This window comes from Squalius cephalus (genome assembly GCF_949319135.1).
Source record: "Squalius cephalus genome assembly, chromosome: 14".
In the NCBI taxonomy this organism is placed as follows: domain Eukaryota; kingdom Metazoa; phylum Chordata; class Actinopteri; order Cypriniformes; family Leuciscidae; genus Squalius; species Squalius cephalus.
Window position 1 is genome coordinate 805,378 of NC_137135.1, and position 7,008 is coordinate 812,385.

Here is a 7,008-nt window from a genome sequence, read left to right on the forward strand (position 1 = left end):
TGTACCATTTTGTTGTGTTTAATATACAAATAAATACAATTATATTTGAAAGATGGATGTGAATAAACCTTGATTTTTTTCAGCATTAATCATATGGATAAGAAAACTCCATTTTAAAAACTTTTGAATTAAAATAATTGTGCATTTAAAAACAGATTAGAAAACTATTTACAGCATGTGACAAAACAGCAGTATAATTCAGTCATTGAACATTGAACATGAACATTGTCTTGACAATGGTATCATATGACAATTTTGAATGTAGACAATGTTAAGAATTACATTAATACAAGATTAGGGGTTTAAAATGATTCAAATTTGTATTGTCTGTGCTGAGGTGATCAATTTAATTATAAAGTGTATTTAAAAACATTAGGGGTTAAAAAACTATTTTGAGTAAATGAAAAAAAAAACAAATACAATGATTATTTAAAACAATTACAAAAGGGTATTCAAAATTGTGAAATAATTGGTGCACAAATAACTAACATGTCTGTCAATTAAACCATCACATTAGTAACATGCCACTATTCAGTTTGTGGCTATAAGCGTCCAAAAAGTGGCATAAGTGGCATAGTGTCCAAAATGTTAAACTCAATTCAAACCAACTGCAATAGAAGTTAAAACATAGAAACCTCATCATAAAAATCTACCTCTGACAACATTTTTACAGTAATAGCATTGAAATAGCATTGTTTGCACACTGGTTGATGTAAAATGCAACAGATCTAATGATGATATTGTTGATTTTCTGCTTGAACTACTAGAAATGAAAGTTACTACATACAATGACTTTATCATTAATTGAGCCTATAGCTTCACTGGAGATCAACACAAGTGTGATGAATGAGGACACTACTGAAAGAGCTGGACAGGCTGAACAATACTTTGAAGATAAAGAGTTTGATCAAACCACACAGTACACATCCTATTTCAACTGACAAATATCATTGTGCCATCCAGGAAACACAAATTGACAGAGCAACTCTCCAAGTCAGCACGTCCAACTGCAGAAATATAAAGACAAAAAGTTGCAATTACTACAGCTTAAAGCTTTTTTCTCAACTGTGAATTTGTAGTTTCCATTTCATTTCATACTTGATTAAATATCTGCATGTTGAAAATGTATAGTTTTTTTTTCACATTTTGCCATGTGTATATTGAGAATTAAAAAGACTGCAAGGAAACTCATGCATTCTATTTGTTGTTGGTAAATAAATATAATTCACATTAAATGGAATGAAATGAAGAGCAAAACTGCAATACTATAGGTTAGAAATAGTTTGATAAATCAGAATGGATTTATCAGATCCAGCAGATCTAGTTCTGAAGATATTAAACACTTCAGACAGCAAGATGGCTTCCAATGATTGTATTTATTGACCCTGAAAAATGACATGGGACAATTTGATCAGAATATTATCAGTTGTGCAAATCTTTTTCCACATTATACACGGTGCACAGATCACTTGTTAGCTCCATGTGCGTCACTGAAAACTCACAATACATATAATAAATTCAGCAACATATTGCCTTCATTACTCAGTGAACTTTAACCAAATGAACACCTCTAAACATACCAATATTAGCTGGAAAGAATGAAGGAAACAAGAGCGTCTTGTCTCAACAGCGTCCATGTGCTCTCCGAGGCTGTGTAACTCAGACACTCTAAAGGCATGGTGTGCAACACTGATAAGTGTCCCATTTAATGAAACACCTTAATTTATAGTTCCTAACCACAAAAATATTGCATGACTCACTCGTACAAGTATTTAGGTATAACAAGGAAATCAAAAGTCTTTTATGTCATAGAAAAAAGTTTTAGGAAGTTCATCATAAAAAAATAAAATATAATTAATATTTCTTCATTCCCAACTTGCTAAACAACTCCTCAAGCATTGTAGGCTACTAAGTTACTTGTCCTGCTCTGTGTGGGTCTTGAACCTTGGTCTCTGGTGTGAGAGTCAGGTGCTCTAACAAGGAGGCTAGCTGGCCCTCTTTACACTAGCTTCTTCCAAAGCAGTGAAATTAATATTTTTTAATGAATGGCTTGATTTGTTTTATCAATATTCATTTTTCAGGAACAGAATAACATTATGCACAGTGAGGAGCCTACAGATTAAGAGCTTCATATGAGAAAAATACAATAATAAAAACAACACATTTTTTAATGGTTAATTTCAGATCAAAACCTGCAAATGACCATTAGGTGTCAGATTGATTCAAAGCATTATGGAACATTTGGTTCAACTGTTTCACAAAGCCTCAATCTTACCACAACTATTTGTGCTCACTTTAATGAGAGGAATACTTTTGCAGTATGGTCATATGCCATATGAGATTTGAACCCATGATCAGAATGGCTCAGGATTTGTAGTATGTGGATTAACATATTGCACCACTTAGAAGATGCTGAACTAAACCGCTGCAGAGGAGAGGCTACAGTGTAATAATAATAATAATGATTAGTAATTGGTTATTTGATTGGTTAAGTGGTGTAATTAGTGTAATGCAATTAGTGTAATTAAGTTGAGCAATTAGTGAGGGTTTATAAGACAGGCAAAAAAGGAGACTATTTTCTGTGTTTCTTGACAAGGTGAGGTTAAGCAGGTCATAAATTAAGCAATGTGTTTTGAAATTACATCAGTGTACAATTTTAGTTCTTTTGTATGAAACTCATGGGTATGTTGTAGAAAGAATTTTAGAGATCAGAGTTTTTTGTGTATTTTTAATGAATGTTGACAAAATGGTTGCTCTCATGAAGGGCTGTCACATGCTTCTACAAACATTTATATAAACAGCATTATTTAGGCTAAGACTAAGATATATATAATATAATATAATATAATATAATATAATATATGAGCATTTTTATTATCAAGCTTTTTTATTTTGGATCAGTTATTTCACTTTAATGACGATTAATAGGTAATTTTCATTGACATAAAAGTGAAATAACAACATAAACATACAAGCTTGATAAAAAAATGATCATTTTTATAAGAAAATGTCAGATGGCATTTAGAGGCTTTTGCATCTAAAGTCTTCATACATGCATATATATAATTAAATTAGAATATTTGATAAGTGTTTATGTGAAAAAAAAAATATGTAAATGTATATGTTAACAGACATTAAGTTAAATTCTATATATATTCACATACACTCATATCAAATATCTTAATTTTCAAGTAAACATTTATTTCAGAATTGTTAAATATTTCTATGTGAAATTGGATAGAAAATCAGTATAGTGTAATGAAGTGAAGTATTTTTGGGTGTTTTGTAAAACTGGCAACTTCAGTTATGCAAGTATACATAATCTTCTTGTTTATATTTACAGATGCCACGACCTATGAAAAGGGCCCGCATAGCCAAGAAGCTTGCGCAACAATGGTGTGCAAATACAGAGGTTCCGCCACTTCCTCTTGAAAAAAAGGCAGAGGTTGCACCCCCTCTTAAAAAAAGGCAAACAGAGGCTGCACCGCCTCCTCTTAAAACAAGTCAGGCAGAGGCTGCACCGCTTCCTCTTAAAACAAGTCAAGCAGAGGTTCGGCCACTTCCTCTTAATAAATTGGCAGAGGTTCGGTCGCCTCCTCTAAAGAAAAAGGCACAGGGAACATCATGTCCCTTTGACATACAGGGAAGACTCTTCCCTTTTACCGGGAGACCATCGTGTAACCCATACCAAAGAACATCGCACCCTCAAATCCAGGAGAATCTTCTGGTGGAGGATATGCAGGTTCTTTCGGCAGAGGTTCGGCCGCTTCCTCTTGAAAAAATGGCAGGGGTTCCGCCGCTTCCCCTTAAACAAATGGCCCAGATGAGCCGTCTGGAAAGAGGGAGAATGAGAATAGAAAGCCCTCTTCAGCAAAACCTTTACGCTTTTGAAACTGTACAAACCTTTGAAACCTTTGAAACTTTTACAACTGAGAAAACTGAAAAAAACTTGAGCAAAATGAGACAAAACCCACAAAACCTAATTTCTATGAAACTTCATGATAATGCTTTGAATGTTTCAGCTGTATTCTCTGAATTTCCACAGAGATCAGTGCTTCAAGGTTCCTTTCATCAAGGTGATGCCCGATTTGGAAATTCACGTGGCAGACAGTGTGGTGCCATCAGTCTGACAGCAGTGTTGACAAGCAAGATGAAGAACGTGCTGACTTGGACGAGACAAGATCTTGATGGTGTCTTAGTGGCAGGAACACACCTTTATGAATGGTTACGAAATCAGGGTAACATAAATGACCGAGAAGTGGTGGGTAGGAATTACACTGCAGTCCATGAGTTACCAAGGAGACATGTTCTGGGTAATACAGTATTTTCAATAGAGTATGCAGAGTCTCTCACTGGATTTGTTGATGTTGATGACTATGATGCAGCATTAATAAATGTGGCCATGCCAGTTGATGTAGCTCTTCAGCAAGCTCTACTGAGTGCTGATGCTTTCCTTTTATGTATCTGTGCCAACACATGTGCAGTTATTAAGGAGGGTTCATGGTATGCCTTTGTTGATTCTCATGCTAACATGACAGAGACAAGTTGTGTTGCTTATCACGACACCATAGAATCTTTGTATGGCTACATTAATAAGATGGCACATTCATTTGGGGTAACTGCACCACGATTTGAGGTAACTGGAGTTTTTGTAAATGCAGATTCTGAAGTTTCTCACTCGCTGGAGGTGGACCGCAGCAGTTTCCCATGTTCTTCTGGTAAAGCACTTTACAGTGAAGTTCTAAAACGCAAACCCAAGGTATGCAAATCGGTGACTACTGAGGTAAGGTCATCTGACTTTCAATTACCTGAGGTTGTAATTCAAAATACAAGAAGCAATAATGTTCCAATGCCGCAGCCAGTGTGTAATGTGTTGCCAAGTAAAGGAAAAAGGGGGAGAAGAGAAAATCAAGATGACCTCTCAGAGAAACGGGTTACAAAGTCTCACTCCCTGGAGGCAGACCGCAGCAGTTTTCCATGCTCTTCCGGTAAAGCACTTTACAGTGAAGTCTTAAAACGCAAACCCAAGGTATGCAAATCTGTGACGACTGAGGTAAGGTCATCTGACTTTCAATTACCTGAGGTTGAAGTTCAAAATACAAGAAGCACTGACCTTTCAATGTCGCAACCAGTGTGTAACGTGTTGCCAAGTAAAGGAAAAAGGGGGAGAAGAAAAAAGCAGGATGAGCAGGTCTCTGAGAAACGGGTTAAAAAATCTCATGTTGAAAATGTTGTAGTAGATGACATAATAATTACTGATGTTTCAATTCCAGAAATATTTTTTTCTCCCTTGACTCTTAGAGATCAGCAAGCTTTATGTGAACTCTTGCTTCTGACAAATGATAACAGTGACTGTGATGTTGCAACAAACTTTGGTCCCATTGCAGGTCCGTGTCAGACAAAGAGTATCAAACCAGATGGTAACTGCTTTTTCAGATCACTGGCATATGCAATTTGTGGAAGTGAGGACAAGCATTTGAAGATTCGTCGTGCAGTTGTCAAACACCTGAAAATGAATGCTTCAATATTTGAGAGGTATGTGAGAAGTGAGTATACTTCAGTAGAGGACTACTTGACACAATCTAGAGTCTATTATTCTGGGTCATGGGTCACTGAAATTGACATCTTTGCTTCTGCTGATCTGTTTAAAACAACCATAATGACTTTTAATGATGGACGGTGGAATGCACACAAACCTACTGGAGAGGTAATTGCAAACAATGCAATATATTTGAAAAACCGTAATGGTAATCATTATGAAGTTGTGACATGTGTTAAGCACAGAGATCAAGACATTTGCGCAGGGAAGTGTGGGAATGCCACTTCAAATGAGGTGAGAATGCCATGTCTGCGTAAAAGGAAGGTAAGCGATGCTGCACAGAATGACCAAGAGAGATACTTGAAAAAACTGAAGGATCAGAAGTCCAAGTATGATAATGACATTGATTTCAGACAGAATAAAATTGACTATGCCAAAACAAAATACTGTAGTGATAAAGATTATAGACAGAAAAAAATTAAAGTTCTTCGTGATAAATATTTAAAAGATTGTCATGCATGTTTGTTTAAGCGTGAACGTTCTAAGGCCAAGTATTCAAGCAATATTCAGTTTCAGAAACGTGTTTGTCAGTATTCTCGGATGAAATATAAAAATAATGTCTCATTTCAGGCAACTGTACGTGAGTATTCCAAGAAGAAATATCTTCAAAACCTGGCCTTTAAAGCAAGAGTATGTGAGTATTCCAAGAAGAAATATCTTCACAACCTGGCCTTTAAAGCAAGAGTATGTGAGTATTCCAAGAAAAAATATCTTCACAACCTGGCCTTTAAAGCAAGAGTATGTGAGTATTCCAAGAAAAAATATCTTCACAACCTGGCCTTTAAAGCAAGAGTACGTGAGTATTCTAAGAATAAATATGTTAAAAACTTGGTCTTTAAAGCAAGAGTGCGTGAGTATTTGAAGACAAAATATCACAAAGATGTAAACTTTCATTTCAGTAAAATACAAAAAGGCTGTGAGGTATATGCAAAAAAAAGGGAAAAACACAAAGACATTGGTGTTACAATTGCCAGTTTTCGTCAAGAAGTGAGTAGAGGTCCAGAGTTTGTGTGCTGTGTCTGTCACCGTTTACTTTTCAGAAAGCAGGTTACTGAATGCAAACCAGAATGCTATGAAGAGAAAGGAGAAAAAATAGCTGCTTTGGCAAGAAGATGCATCACACTGAGGTATGTACATGTTTGTGATGAAAAATGTCATAATCCTTCTGGTTTTTCTCCAAGGTGCAAATTGTGGATTTGTCCAACCTGTCATCGAAAAATCATCAGTGGAAAACTGCCTGAAGAGAGTGTTGCTAACAATATGCATTTGGTGGACATTCCAAATCAACTAAAGTGTCTTAACTCCTTAGAACAACATCTTGTGGCACGTAATATTCCTTTTTTGAAGTTACTCTGTCTTCCCCGTGGAAAACAAAATGGCTGCCATGGACCTGTGGTGTGTGTTCCTGT